Source organism: Bufo gargarizans, chromosome 3, assembly GCF_014858855.1.
Source record: "Bufo gargarizans isolate SCDJY-AF-19 chromosome 3, ASM1485885v1, whole genome shotgun sequence".
Lineage (NCBI taxonomy): Eukaryota > Metazoa > Chordata > Amphibia > Anura > Bufonidae > Bufo > Bufo gargarizans.
The window spans coordinates 526,968,821-526,982,536 of NC_058082.1; the positions used below are offsets into that span (position 1 = coordinate 526,968,821).

General features: G+C 41.9%; 1 protein-coding gene across 5 annotated transcripts in view; it reads right to left on the bottom strand.

Annotated features, from left to right (window-relative positions):
• Positions 1 to 10,304, bottom strand: part of LOC122930542 (interleukin-5 receptor subunit alpha-like) — a 141,828-nt gene extending 131,524 nt beyond the window's left edge. For all 5 annotated transcript variants that reach the window (XM_044284012.1, XM_044284010.1, XM_044284014.1 and 2 more), the window contains exon 1: positions 10,090 to 10,304. The gene's annotated coding sequence lies outside the window, so the exon portion shown is untranslated. The remainder of the gene's footprint in view (positions 1 to 10,089) is intronic.
• Positions 10,305 to 13,716: the final 3,412 nt, after the last annotated feature.

Sequence of the window (13,716 nt, forward strand, 5' to 3'; positions counted from 1 at the left end):
CAGCATTCCCTTGTTCAGGTCCCTTGCCGCCAGATCTACGTTCGCTTGTGGGACCGTGCGGAAAAATCAGCGCGGCCTCCCTGCCTACCCCCTCCAGGTACCTATCCCCAGGGGTGAGACCCGTGCACTTACCAGTGGAAACCTGTTGCTGGTCAGGTATAAGGACAAGAGGGATGTCCTTATGCTGTCCACAATCCACGGTAACGGCACCACCCCAGTCCCTGTGCGAGGTACCGCGGCAACGGTCCTCAAGCCCGATTGTATCGTCGACTACAATCGGTATATGGGAGGAGTTGATCTCTCGGATCAAGTCCTCACGCCATATAACGCCATGCGCAAAACCCGGGCATGGTACAAAAAAGTTGCGGTCTACTTGGTGCAGGTTGCCATGTACAACTCTTTTGTACTATCCCGAAGCGCTGGCAGCACAGGGACATTCCTCCAATTCTATGAGGCAGTCCTCAAGGACCTGATCTTTTCGGACCGGGAAAGAGCAGGCCGGAGTACCTCGGGAACTGGAGGCGCCCGGATCGTCCCTGGCCAACACTTTCCAGGTGTGGTCCCCCATACTGGAAAGAAGGGACGAACCCAAAAAAAGTGCAGAGTGTGTCGCAGGAGGGGGATACGGAAGGACACCACCACTCAGTGCGACACGTGCCCCGATCATCCGGGCCTCTGCGTTATCGATTGCTTCAGGGAGTATCACACTTCCATGGAGTACTAAATTTTTATAATCCCCAACAGTTCACTAGAGAACATAAAACACTATGGCTCTCAGACTTTGGAGACACGAAAACTATTTTTCTTTCCCCCAAAAATATTAGTTTTAGTGCAGGCATCCTCAAACTGCGGCCCTCCAGATGTTGTAAAACTATAACTCCCAGCATGCCCAGACAACCTACAGCCATCAGCAGGGCATGGTGGGAATTGTAGTTTTACAACATCTGGAGGGCCGCAGTTTTAGGATGCCTGCTTAGTGTCTCCAAAGTCTGAGAGCCATACATATTGGGCATCGTCGCGTGCGTAAAAGTCGTCGCTATAAAAATAACTTTTGACCAAACGCCTCGGATGAACGGTGTTAAAAATATAAAATAAAAACGGTGCCAAAACACCTATTTTTGGGCAAAATTTCAATTTAAATCCATTTTGCCGGTAATAAAGCAAGGGTTAACAGCCAAACAAAACTAAATATTTATTGCCCCGATTCTGTCGTTTGCAGAAACACCCCATATGTGGTCGTAAATGGCTATATAGCCGCACGGCAGGGCATAGAACGAAGGGAACGCCATACGGTTTCTGGAAGGCAGATTTTGATGGACAGTTTTTTTTTTGACACCATGTCCCATTAGAAGCCCCCCCTGATGTAGCCCAGACTAGAAACTCCAAAAAAGTGACCCCATCTAAGAAACTACACTCCTCAAGGTATTCAAAAGTTACTTTACAAACTATGTTAACCCTTTAGGTGTTCCACAAAACTAAATAGCGAATGTAGAAACAATTTTAGATTTTAATTTTTTTGTTACATTGCCTCAAAAAAGAGTAATATAGAGCAACCAAATATCAAATTTACCCCAAAAATAGTCCCAAAACAACAACCACCTTATCCCGTAGTTTCCTAGATGGGGTCACTTTTATGGAGTTTCTACTCTAGGGGTGCATCAGGGGGCTTGAAAGGGTACATGGTGTAAATAAACCAGTCCAGCAAAATCTGCCTTCCAAAAACCATATGGCGTTCCCCTTCTTCTATGTCCTGCCGTTTAGCCAAATAGTAGTTTACCACCACATATGGGGTGTTTCTGCAAACTACAGAATCAGGGCAACCCATTTTGAGTGTTGTTTGGCAGTTAACCCTTGTTTTACTCCTAGAAAAAATTGATTATATTGGAAAATTTTCCAAAAAATTGAAATTTCATAATTGTTTCTCCATCTGCCATTAACTCTTGTGGAACACCTAAAGGGTTAACAAAGTTTGTAAACCCAGTTTTGAATACCTTGAGGGGTGTACTTTCTTAGATGGAGTCACTTTTTTGAAATTTCTATTCTAGGGGTGCAACAGGGGGCTTCAAATGGGACATGGTATAAACAAAACCAGTCCTGCAAAATCTGCCTTCCAAAACCCATATGGTGTTCCCCTCCTTCTATGTGCTACCGTTCGGCCAAACAGTAGTTTACGACCACATATGGGGTGTTTTTGCAAACTACAGAATCAGGGCAACCCATTTTGAGTGTTGTTTGGCAGTTAACCCTTGTTTTACTCCTAGAAAAAATTGATTATATTGGAAAATTTTCCAAAAAATTGAAATTTCATAATTGTTTCTCCATCTGCCATTAACTCTTGTGGAACACCTAAAGGGTTAACAAAGTTTGTAAACCCAGTTTTGAATACCTTGAGGGGTGTACTTTCTTAAATGGAGTCACTTTTTTGAAATTTCTATTCTAGGGGTGCAACAGGGGGCTTCAAATGGGACATGGTATAAACAAAACCAGTCCTGCAAAATCTGCCTTCCAAAACCCATATGGTGTTCCCCTCCTTCTATGTGCTACCGTTCGGCCAAACAGTAGTTTACGACCACATATGGGGTGTTTTTGCAAACTACAGAATCAGGGCAACCCATTTTGAGTGTTGTTTGGCAGTTAACCCTTGTTTTACTCCTAGAAAAAATTGATTATATTGGAAAATTTTCCAAAAAATTGAAATTTCATAATTGTTTCTCCATCTGCCATTAACTCTTGTGGAACACCTAAAGGGTTAACAAAGTTTGTAAACCCAGTTTTGAATACCTTGAGGGGTGTACTTTCTTAGATGGAGTCACTTTTTTGAAATTTCTATTCTAGGGGTGCAACAGGGGGCTTCAAATGGGACATGGTATAAACAAAACCAGTCCTGCAAAATCTGCCTTCCAAAACCCATATGGTGTTCCCCTCCTTCTATGTGCTACCGTTCGGCCAAACAGTAGTTTACGACCACATATGGGGTGTTTTTGCAAACTACAGAATCAGGGCAACCCATTTTGAGTGTTGTTTGGCAGTTAACCCTTGTTTTACTCCTATAAAAAACTGATTATATTGGAAAATTTTCCAAAAAATTGAAATTTCATAATTGTTTCTCCATCTGCCATTAACTCTTGTGGAACACCTAAAGGGTTAACAAAGTTTGTAAACCCAGTTTTGAATACCTTGAGGGGTGTACTTTCTTAGATGGAGTCACTTTTTTGAAATTTCTATTCTAGGGGTGCAACAGGGGGCTTCAAATGGGACATGGTATAAACAAAACCAGTCCTGCAAAATCTGCCTTCCAAAACCCATATGGTGTTCCCCTCCTTCTATGTGCTACCGTTCGGCCAAACAGTAGTTTACGACCACATATGGGGTGTTTTTGGAAACTACAGAATCAGGGCAACCCATTTTGAGTGTTGTTTGGCAGTTAACCCTTATTTTACTCCTGGAAAAAATTTATTATATTGGAAAATTTTCCAAAAAATAGAAATTTCAAAATTGTTTCTCCATCTGCCATTAACTCTTGTGGAACACCTAAAGGGTTAATAAAGTTTGAAAAAACAGTTTTGAATACCTTGAGGGGTGTAGTTTCTAGAATGGGGTCATTTTTGGGAGGTTTCTATTATCTAAGCCTCACAATATGACTTCAAACCTGAACTGGTCCATAAAAAGTGGGATTTTGAAGATTTCTCAAAAATTTCAAAATTTGCTTCTAAACTTCTAAGCCTTGTAACATCCCCAAAAAATAAAATATCATTCCCAAAATGCTACAAACATGAAGTAGACATATGGGGAATGTAAAGTCATCACAATTTTTGGGGGTATTACTATGTATTACAGAAGTAGAGAAACTGAAACTTTGAAATTTGCTAATTTTTCAAAATTTTTGGTAAAAAATGTATTTTTTTATGCAAAAAAAATAACTTTTTGGACCCAATTTTAGCAGTGTCATGAAGTACAATATGTGACGAAAAAACAATCTCAGAACGGCCTGGGTAAGTCAAAGCGTTTGAAAGTTATGAGCACTTAAAGTGACACTGGTCAGATTTGCAAAAAATGGCCCGGTCCTTAAGGTGAAAATGAGCCCGGTCCTTAAGGGGTTAAAGGCAGACAAACCTGAAAAACCTTCAGGTCATATTTTCAGCAACCAAATACTTACTAGAAGTGCACAAATCGTCCCACAACATAGACGGTGACATACCACAGGGGGGTCAATGGCAAAAATTTCACAACAAAAATATGTATTTTAATCAGGGACCATTTTTATGCATCTTAAAGGGAAATTCTCAGAAATGTGCCCTGCTGGAGACTAGAATTTTTTTTATTTTAGGCCATGGGAATACAGGCCCTAAAAATTAGGCATTCACCTGACAGAAAACATCAAGAGATTATGTGGCTGGAGGTATATTAGACGGTCATTGGATATCAATTTTACTGCAGGCCATTATAAATAGATGTCAAATACATATGTTTAAAAGAACAAAAAATATAAAATTGGATTAAAAACATGGCTAACAAAATCCCCCCCTCTTGAAAAAAAAACAAATGATAATAGTTGAAATTCGATAACACATGGTCTTCATCAACAGGTGTTGTATTCCTTTGAGGTCTCAAACATTATGCATTCACTGGATAGAAAAGAACAATTGATAATGTGGATGAAGGTAAATGAAGCGGTCACCATATAACAATTTTACGGTTGGCCAGTTACATTACAGGCCCAAAAAATTATGCATTTAACGTACATAAAAGATCAAGTGATTATGTGGCCGGATGTATATTAGCCGGTCAATGGATATCAATTTTACTGCAGGCCAGTGGACTACAGGCCCTAAAAATTATTAATTAACTGTACAGAAAAGAACAATTGATAATGTGGCTGGAGGTACATTAGGCTGTTACTGTATAACAATTTTACTGTTGGCCAGTTAGATTACAGGCCCCAAAAATTATGCATTCACCGTACATAAATGATCAAGTGATTATGTGGCTGGAGGTACGGTATATTATACAGCCATTCAATATCAATTTTATTGCAGGCAAATGTAGTACAGGCCCCAAACATTAGGCATTTACCGGACAGAAAAAATTGTCGCACAGCACTTTACCAACTGTCAAATTGAGCGGGGTTAGCCTCTGATCGGCCTGTGACTGCAGAGCTTAAAGCAGTGCAGGAACGGTGTGGCTCTTGGCTTCCAGGCACAACGCCGCAGCACAGCATGGCAACGTCTCACCTGGCATGTCGAATAGGTTCTGGTGAGCTTAGGGGGTGCAGCGGAAGAGGCGGTAACAGAGGAAAAGGAGGAGTCAGCCGCGGAGGAGACGGAGGATGAAGTAGGAGGAGGAGAAGAAGAGAGAGGCCTGCTTACAATCAATGGCGGTAAAATCAAATACACACAGGTGCCACGGGTTACATGCTTGACAGCTGTTAGAAGGTTCACCAAGTGGGCAGTAATAGTTATGTCCCGTCCCTGCCCGTGTTTACTATACCACGTGTTCTGAACATGGCCATATAGCTCTGTGATGCCCTTGTGGGAGAAATATTTCCTTCTGGGGACCTTCCAATGCGGTGTGCCAATGGCCACAAATTTTCTAAAGGCCTCCGAGTCCACCATTTTATATAGCAGTAGTTGGCGGGCTAGCAGTTCCGACAAGCTAACGGTCAGCAGTTGGGCAAGAGGATTATCCGGCGTCATAATTTTTTTATGCTCGAACATTTGGACCATGGAAGCCTGCCTTGTGCCAGATGAACCCAACGATGGCATGGTGGAAGGTGGAGTGGAGGACAAATGGGACGAAAGAGGAGAAGGAGAAGAGGGAGGATGTGGAGAGCCGAGAGTGTGGTTTTGTGGGTTCTGACGACGTTGCTCCAAATGGGCTCGGTGATGGGAGGCCAGGTGCCTTCTTAAGGCGGTCGTCCCTAGGTGGGTTTTGGGCTTACCGCGACTTATGCGTTGACAGCACAGACTGCAGATGGCAACACTATTATCAGCAGCTGACAAGTTAAAAAAAATCCCACACTGCTGAACCATATGCCGGTGTTCTGGGAGCGCAAGATGTACATGGTTGATTGCTCGCTCCAGATTCATTTGCAGCCTGCTTTTTGCCTCTTGTGCACTGTGAGTTCTGCCTGCTTCTCCTCCCTATCTGCTGCTCAGTATATCCTCCGAACTCCACTCCTCTCCTCTCTTGTAGGCACCCACGTGAGGTCCATTAAAAACATCATCATTGTCACCTTCACTGCCACTGACATTAGAGATCTCTGAGTAAGCAGCAACAGCGGGGACCATCCTCCTTGGGCTGATCTGGGTATTGTCGTCATACCGATGGGTCGCGGCCTTTGCTACCTCCTCTTCCTCATCCGATGCTGCGAATCGGTAAGGTCTGGGAATCGATGGGAAAATAATTCCTCTGACTCAAGTGGAGGGGCTATGGTGGTGGTGATGTTGTCTTTGGGGGTACACACAGCAGAGAGTGAGGAGGGTGCAGATACAGAGGATGAGGATGGTGCAGAAGCTGAAGGCTGAGGGAGCCTCTTAACCAACTCTGGTGCGTCCTTTGACGCAATCGCACGCACCTTCTTCAACTTCACACTTAGCCTCTGGACTGGTGCATCTGTACGATTCATACCACCCCTGCGGAATGGCCGTCCTCTTCCACTGCCTGTAATTTTCAAAATGACTCTGTGACAAAGTCCCTATAGAAGAGCAGTATTTGTGGAAGCAGGTATATAGAACGGCTTAATGATTATTTTCTGGAAGCAGGTACAGATGTAGTAGAGTTAACACACATGCTTTATGAGAAGTGTTATCTAAATGTGTTAAACAAACACCTTCAATTGCTTTTTAATGACTTTTGTTTAACGATAACACAATGAGTTAGGACATTTGAGTTTAGAGTTTGAGTGTTAAGTCTGCTACATCTGTTTATCAAACCCCTTGATTATTTTTTTTTTAGGGGCAACAGGTATATCACACCAGTTGAAATTATTTGTTCGAATAGCATTTGTCCCTCTGTATAGCTGGGGTATCTCAGCAGAACCGCACACAACTCCTGCAAATTACAAAATGTACTATATGGAAATTATATTATAGATATATCACACCCCTGCCTCAATCAATTATTTTGGAGGGCAACTGGTACATCACACCAGTTGAAATTATTTGTTCCAATAGCGTTTGTCCCTCTGTATTGCTGGGGTATCTCAGCAGAACCGCACACAACTCCTGCAAATTACAAATGTACTATATGGAAATTATATTATAGATATATCACACCCCTGCCTCAATCAATTATTTTTGAGGGCAACTGGTACATCACACCAGTTGAAATTATTTGTTCCAATAGAGTTTTTCCCTCTGTATAGCTGGGATATCTCAGCAGAACCGCACACAACTGCTGCAAATTACAAATGTACTATATGGAAATTATAGGCATATCACACCCCAGACAGTTTTTGGGGGGAACAACTGGTATATCACAGAACAGCATGCCAGAGGTCACTAAATCTGGCATTGCTAGATACAACCATTCACCGCCCCAAAATCTGTGGGCCCCGTGTTCCATGTTGACAGATGGAGGGGCCAATATATGTAGGCATGGCTAATATAGGTAGGTGGGGCCAGCAATACTATAGTTCAGCACAGAATTCTTCCCAGCAGAACCAAATACACAGTGCAGCACAAAATACCACCATAGCATTCAACTCTATTGCTGTTTAAGAACTGCAACACAGCTCATTGCAGAACGGCACTTTCTTCTGCCATTAATGTTGAAAATTAATGCTGAGAGCATCATATCTAGTCATTATGAAAAGGCCTTGGGTGGCCCCTGGGCATCGGCCCACCAGGAAATTTCCTTGTAGAGTCGATGGCCAGTCTGCACTGGGGGACATCCAAATGCATGCATTTTCTTTCTGGAGTGTAAACAGGGGAGAAGGGGGCCCTAATTTTTACAATAGGGGAGACTAATGGAGGTGGAACCATCCCCTATCAGTGTACAGATTACAGATGAAGCTTTAAGTGTCTTCTTTTCAAAAATTGTATTCCTCTTAAGTGAGGTTCAAAAATATTATTAGTATTTTTAGTACGTATTAGTATTGTAAGGGATCACTCTCTTTCAGGGGGTCGCAGTTCCAGACTTCTTCGCAAACAACATGATTTAATGTCCAAACTGGTGGCTTTATTTTGGCACTCCAGCACCCACACAAACATAAACATCAATAAACACCTGCCCGTCTAGGCACTTGCTAATACACAGTAGTTTTCCCTGACTCACCTCTAAGCACAGCTTGTACACAGGGTCTCAGGTTCCAAACCTTAACAGGTCTGCTCAACAGACACAAGTCCAGACAGGGAAGAGATCGGGTTTCACATAGCCTTGCGGCCCCTCAGCCCTCCTGGCTGAGACCACGCAGCGCCCTTGGGGGCAGACGGTCCAGAAGTCCTCACGACTCTAACCGTACAACCCTCTTTCCGTAAGCATTGCTGGGCCCCCCAAACTTCGGGCTTTAGAAAGCCTTGTGGCCCCTCACCCCTCCTGTTTCCAAGTTTTCTCTCTTCCCAGACTGACACACAGAGGGTTAATTTTATCCCTCCTTGATTACAGCAGGCCTCACCTGTGATGACCACAGGAAAAAGACAACACCCGTACTGGAAGAGTGTGGACTGACAGATCCCACTACCAAGCCTATCCACCAGTCCAAATGAAATCGAACCCAGAACAACATGTAAACAAAACTGTCTCTGCAGCAAACTACGCTTTGCTGAAACCCCTGCAGTTTTCTGGATTTTATTTATCTCACACAACTGAGGTATCTGGGTGGGATATACACTCCTTCCAGCACTTATACTGTACACATCACCACAGTATATTCATCTAATATTATAAATATTATCACTATGTGTATCTTTTATACCATCATTATATAAAAATATCCTATTATATGCTCAAATGAGAAAAGTAGAGTAAAACCCCATCCTGACACATTGCTTTATAATCTTTTCATTTTTTACCCCTTGCCTACCTGGAGCCATAACTTTATTGTCTTTGTCTTAACATAGTCATATAAAGGTACGATCACAGAAATACCATATGTGTATTATTTTTGGGGGAGGGAAATTGCCCATTTTGTTTCTGTTATACCATTCATCATACAAAAAAAAAAATACTCATATTTTAATAGTATGGGCATTTTGGGATGCAGCAATGCAAATAATCTCTATTTTTTATAGTTTTTTTTTCTAAAATGAGGAAAGAAGAGCTATTTGAATGTGTGAGTGTGTATATATATATATATATATATATATATATATATATATAATTATTATTATTATTACTTATTTATTTTTTATATTTTTTTCACTGATGTTGGGAAGAGGTTAAATACAGTAGAACTATATATATATATATATATATATATATATATATATATATATATACTATTAATAAAGTCTACTTAATTGACAGCTTGAAGTGATTGTTCCAGCTGTACATTCCCTTTCCATGTTACCTATTGCAGCATGTGGATGTCCTAGAGGGGGGTTCGACAACTTTGGGCCCCCTACAATATGTCAACTGGAGTGGAAAGCTGCTTCAAAGAGCACCTCTTACTGCACTGTACTCATCATGACCATGTATTAAATATTTACACATTACAAGCTCGCCCACATATTTCTTATAATAAGCAATGCACTGAGCTTTCCCTGGTAATATCAGCTAGTCACCCTAACAGAAACCTAGATATCAGTTGACCACTCTAATGGCTACTTTATATGACAAAGATATATCTGCCTAGATATGACAAATGATAAATACTTCATCCAGAAATTAATCTTGTGAGATAATATATTTGTATATGTCTGTTCCACAAATGATCTTTACTACACATATTTAATACCATAACCTTCAATTCACACAAGTTCCCGAATCAAACTGTACATGTGTCCATATTTACTAATGTTCATATATTTACAAAATGGGAACATTTATTTCAGAATTCTTTCTGAAGTATTGTGAAATTCTGAGAACTATAAGTATCGGCAACAATAACATATTACTTCTACATATGAGACACACAATGCTGATGCTTACCCGTTGTCTCACACATAGTATTCCAAGAATCCCGTCTCAAAACCTTGAATTACATCCAACAAGCAGTACAGGACTTCAGACATATTCTGTTACTTCTTTATTTCTGTGATGATTGAATTGATTGAGATTGTGCATTTGGACTATAGAAGCTTTAAGCGATTAATAAAGATTGCATACAAAACACTAGTTCCTTAACAGAAGCTTGTGCAATTCAAACTGAAATCTCATAGAAGACAAGGAAGTAAGCAGAAAGGAAGTGTGTCAGGCATACTAACGTGCACACCAGGATGAGGTGGATTTGTGGCTTTCATAGTACAAATATAGAATTTACAGACAATGTTTACTGAAGCAATCATAGACAACCACAGAAACAGCATGTGGTATAAAAATAATAATAATAGTAATAATTTTTATTATTATCATTAGTAGATTTGGCCGGTTCGCCAAACCGGCCAAATTTTGTTTACAAATTTGCTTCGATCCCAATTTATTTGCGGTGAATCGCATAAAAAAACTGCTATTTCCTGGCTGTAGGGAGCCTTTATAGTGGTGTAGAACACTATTGCCTTGCAGTAACAACCATACAGAGACTGCTGTGGTAGATAAATTATACTGTGAGTCAATATGACATGCAGATGACAGGCGTCGCTCTTAGAATCACTGCACACTTCACTTATTTGTGCAGTCACAGGGCAAAAACTGACCAAATAACTCAAGTATGAACTCAGCCTTACAGGTCGATGTTAGCGTCAAGAAGAGGTGCACTTCTTGTACACCGTAGTCAGCTGATTCCACATAGATGTCTACAGAACCTGTTCTATTAAACGCTTATACAAGTAGAGCCCCCCAACAAGGAGAGGGTGTCAGCAGTAAGTTTGTGTTGACGTCACAGATTATTTAGCCCTTCCTCTGATCCGTCAGAAGAATAACCCCAAAAAAACAGATCCTGTCTGTTGAGCATCCGCCTTCACTCGGTCACCATTTGCTAATGCCCAAAAAAAACAGGAGTGGATCCAAAACAGAGATGACCGGGTCAAAAATTCAAGAATTGCTGGGTTTCTGGTCAAGACACGACCACAAGCTTACACTGGGAGCTCAGGCCTCTAGCAGTGACCCCTGCCACGGCCCCTTACTCTGCTGCGACCTCTGCCTGCGCCAGAAACATTTAGGCCTCTGCCACTCCCCTTTGCAGGGCCTGGCACTTCTCTGTCTGACATACTGTTAGATCAAATAAATAAATAAAAAGGAAATTAAAACACCCCAAAAAAGTCTGTCATTTTCTCACTTCACACAACGGCTAATAAGCCCTTTTTTCACACTAATGCACACAAAAAAGGGCTTTAGAGCATATAACTGCATCACTGAATGGCAAATATATTTTTCTTTTGCCACTAATACACACAAAAAAGGGCTTTAGAACATATAACTGCACCGCTGAACGGCAAATATATTTTTTCTATTTCCACTAATTCACGCCACAAAAGGCTTTAGAACAGAAAACTGCACTGCACAAGGGCAAATATATATTTTCTGTTTCAACTAATACACGACAAAAAGGGCTTTAGAACATAAAACTGCACCACTGAACGGCAAATATATTTTACTTTTGCCACTAATAAACTATAAAAATGGCTGTTATTTTAGCACTTCACCACACAACGGCTAATAAGCCCCTTTTTCCCACTAATACAAGCCAAAAAATGCTTTAGAACACATAACTGCACCGCACAAGGGCAAATAAGACATAGAAATATTTACTTGCAATGAATCCTGTTAATGCCTGTTTCAAACAGCACTTGCACCCTAAAAAGAACGGTTTGCTGGAATTACAGAGCTGTATAATGGCAATTTAGATCCCCAAGGTGTAATAGGATTGTTCCTATTACCCAGGCTGTAACCTTCCCTACTGAACACTGTTCAACATAAATGCTGTGGAATGATTCCTTCCTATCCTTTCCCTACACCTTGAATAATCTTGCACTCCACTGTCCCTAGTGCCTGCTGACATCTCTCCCTGCACTAAGTACATTGGTAAATAGGGAATCTAAGATGGCTGAGGCCATTTATAGGGCTGTGACATCACAGGGTTGGCTGGCTGCTGATTGGCTGCATGCATGGCATTATGGGTCATCCCGTGTTCCTAGAGTTCCTTTCTCCATGTCCTCACACGTGCAGCAGCCATTTTAGGAAAAAATTGTGATGAGTTACCACAAAGCGCGAGGAAATTTGGCTTCGGTGCGAATCAAGTTTTTCCAGAAATTCGGATCGAATTCCACTTCATCAGCTTTAATTCGCTCATCTCTAATCATTAGCATTATCATTTGTGTTATATATATATATATATATATATATATATGTGTTAAGCAAAAGTATTTTTCTGTATTTGTGAGAGGAGAGGCTGATTACACGGCTACTTACTTGCACCTGTGAGGCCAGGCTGGTTGGGTACTAGGCTATTTATAGGCTCCTGTAGGCCTAGGCTGACGATTAGAGATGAGCGAACTTCTGTTTTAAGTTCGGCGTCTAAAGTTCGGCTTCCGGTTAGCGGAGAATCCCGATATGGTTCCCGATATGGATTCCGACTTCCGTTGTGGTCCGTGGTAGCGGAATCAATAATCGGCCATTATTGATTCCGCTACCACGGACCACAACGGAAGTCGGAATCCATATCCGGATCCAGATCGGGATTCTCCGCTAACCGGAAGCCGAACTTTAGACGCCGAACTTAAAACAGAGGTTCGCTCATCTCTACTGACCACGATTCAGCTGATTTCACTACCTGTGAGTCAGCGCCAGGATACAGCAGCATGGTGTGGAGGCTCCTTACGGCTGGGCGATGGCAGAATGTCTTAGCAGGGCGCTGGTATTCACGGTAGGATCGGAGTGGTTTGCACGGGACCAACGCTGCGGTCCGCGACATGTAGCACTCTGAGATGTAGCAGAGTCGGGCGCTAAACGGTTGAATGATGGTTGTTAGTTGGTTCAAGTCATGCACGCGGTGTTTTTATATCAATGGTAAAAAATAAATAAAAAAAATGCTGTGGTATTGCACTTGATGGCATGGTGCCTACAGGGCGGCATGCGATGCGCAGTACTCTGGTTCAAAGCAGAGTGGGGTGCTAACGGTCTAGTGAATGCTCGGCTGTCTAGGGGCTCGTTGGGGGTCATTGCATATAGTTGTTGGCCTAGCAGGCGCCTGGTGTAGGTATGGTCGCAGGTTTCCTCTATTAGAAAAAAAAAAAAATGTGTGTTTTTTAGCATGCAGGGGCACATCCGTAGCTAACGCCAAACATGCAAGGAGTTGGGGTATGTATCCCAGGGGTCTGCATGTGGGGATCCATGCAGATCAATCAAGGCGCCCGCATTTGAGTTCTGATGCTCCTGTAGGTAAGAGTGGTTTATCTATAAACTGTATGTTATGGGCACGCATGTGTCAGCGGTTCTGTGCTGGGGTATAGGTGCATTATATGTTGCTTTATTGTCGTTGCTTCAAGGTTCATGTTCATACACGTTTATGTTTCTTGGGTGGTGCTGTGGTGACCATCCCTGAGAAAAGGAAAAAAAAAAAAAAAAAGCCTGCAGCATTATGTGGAGGCGTTACCTTCAAAGCTATGTCCATGTGTCTGC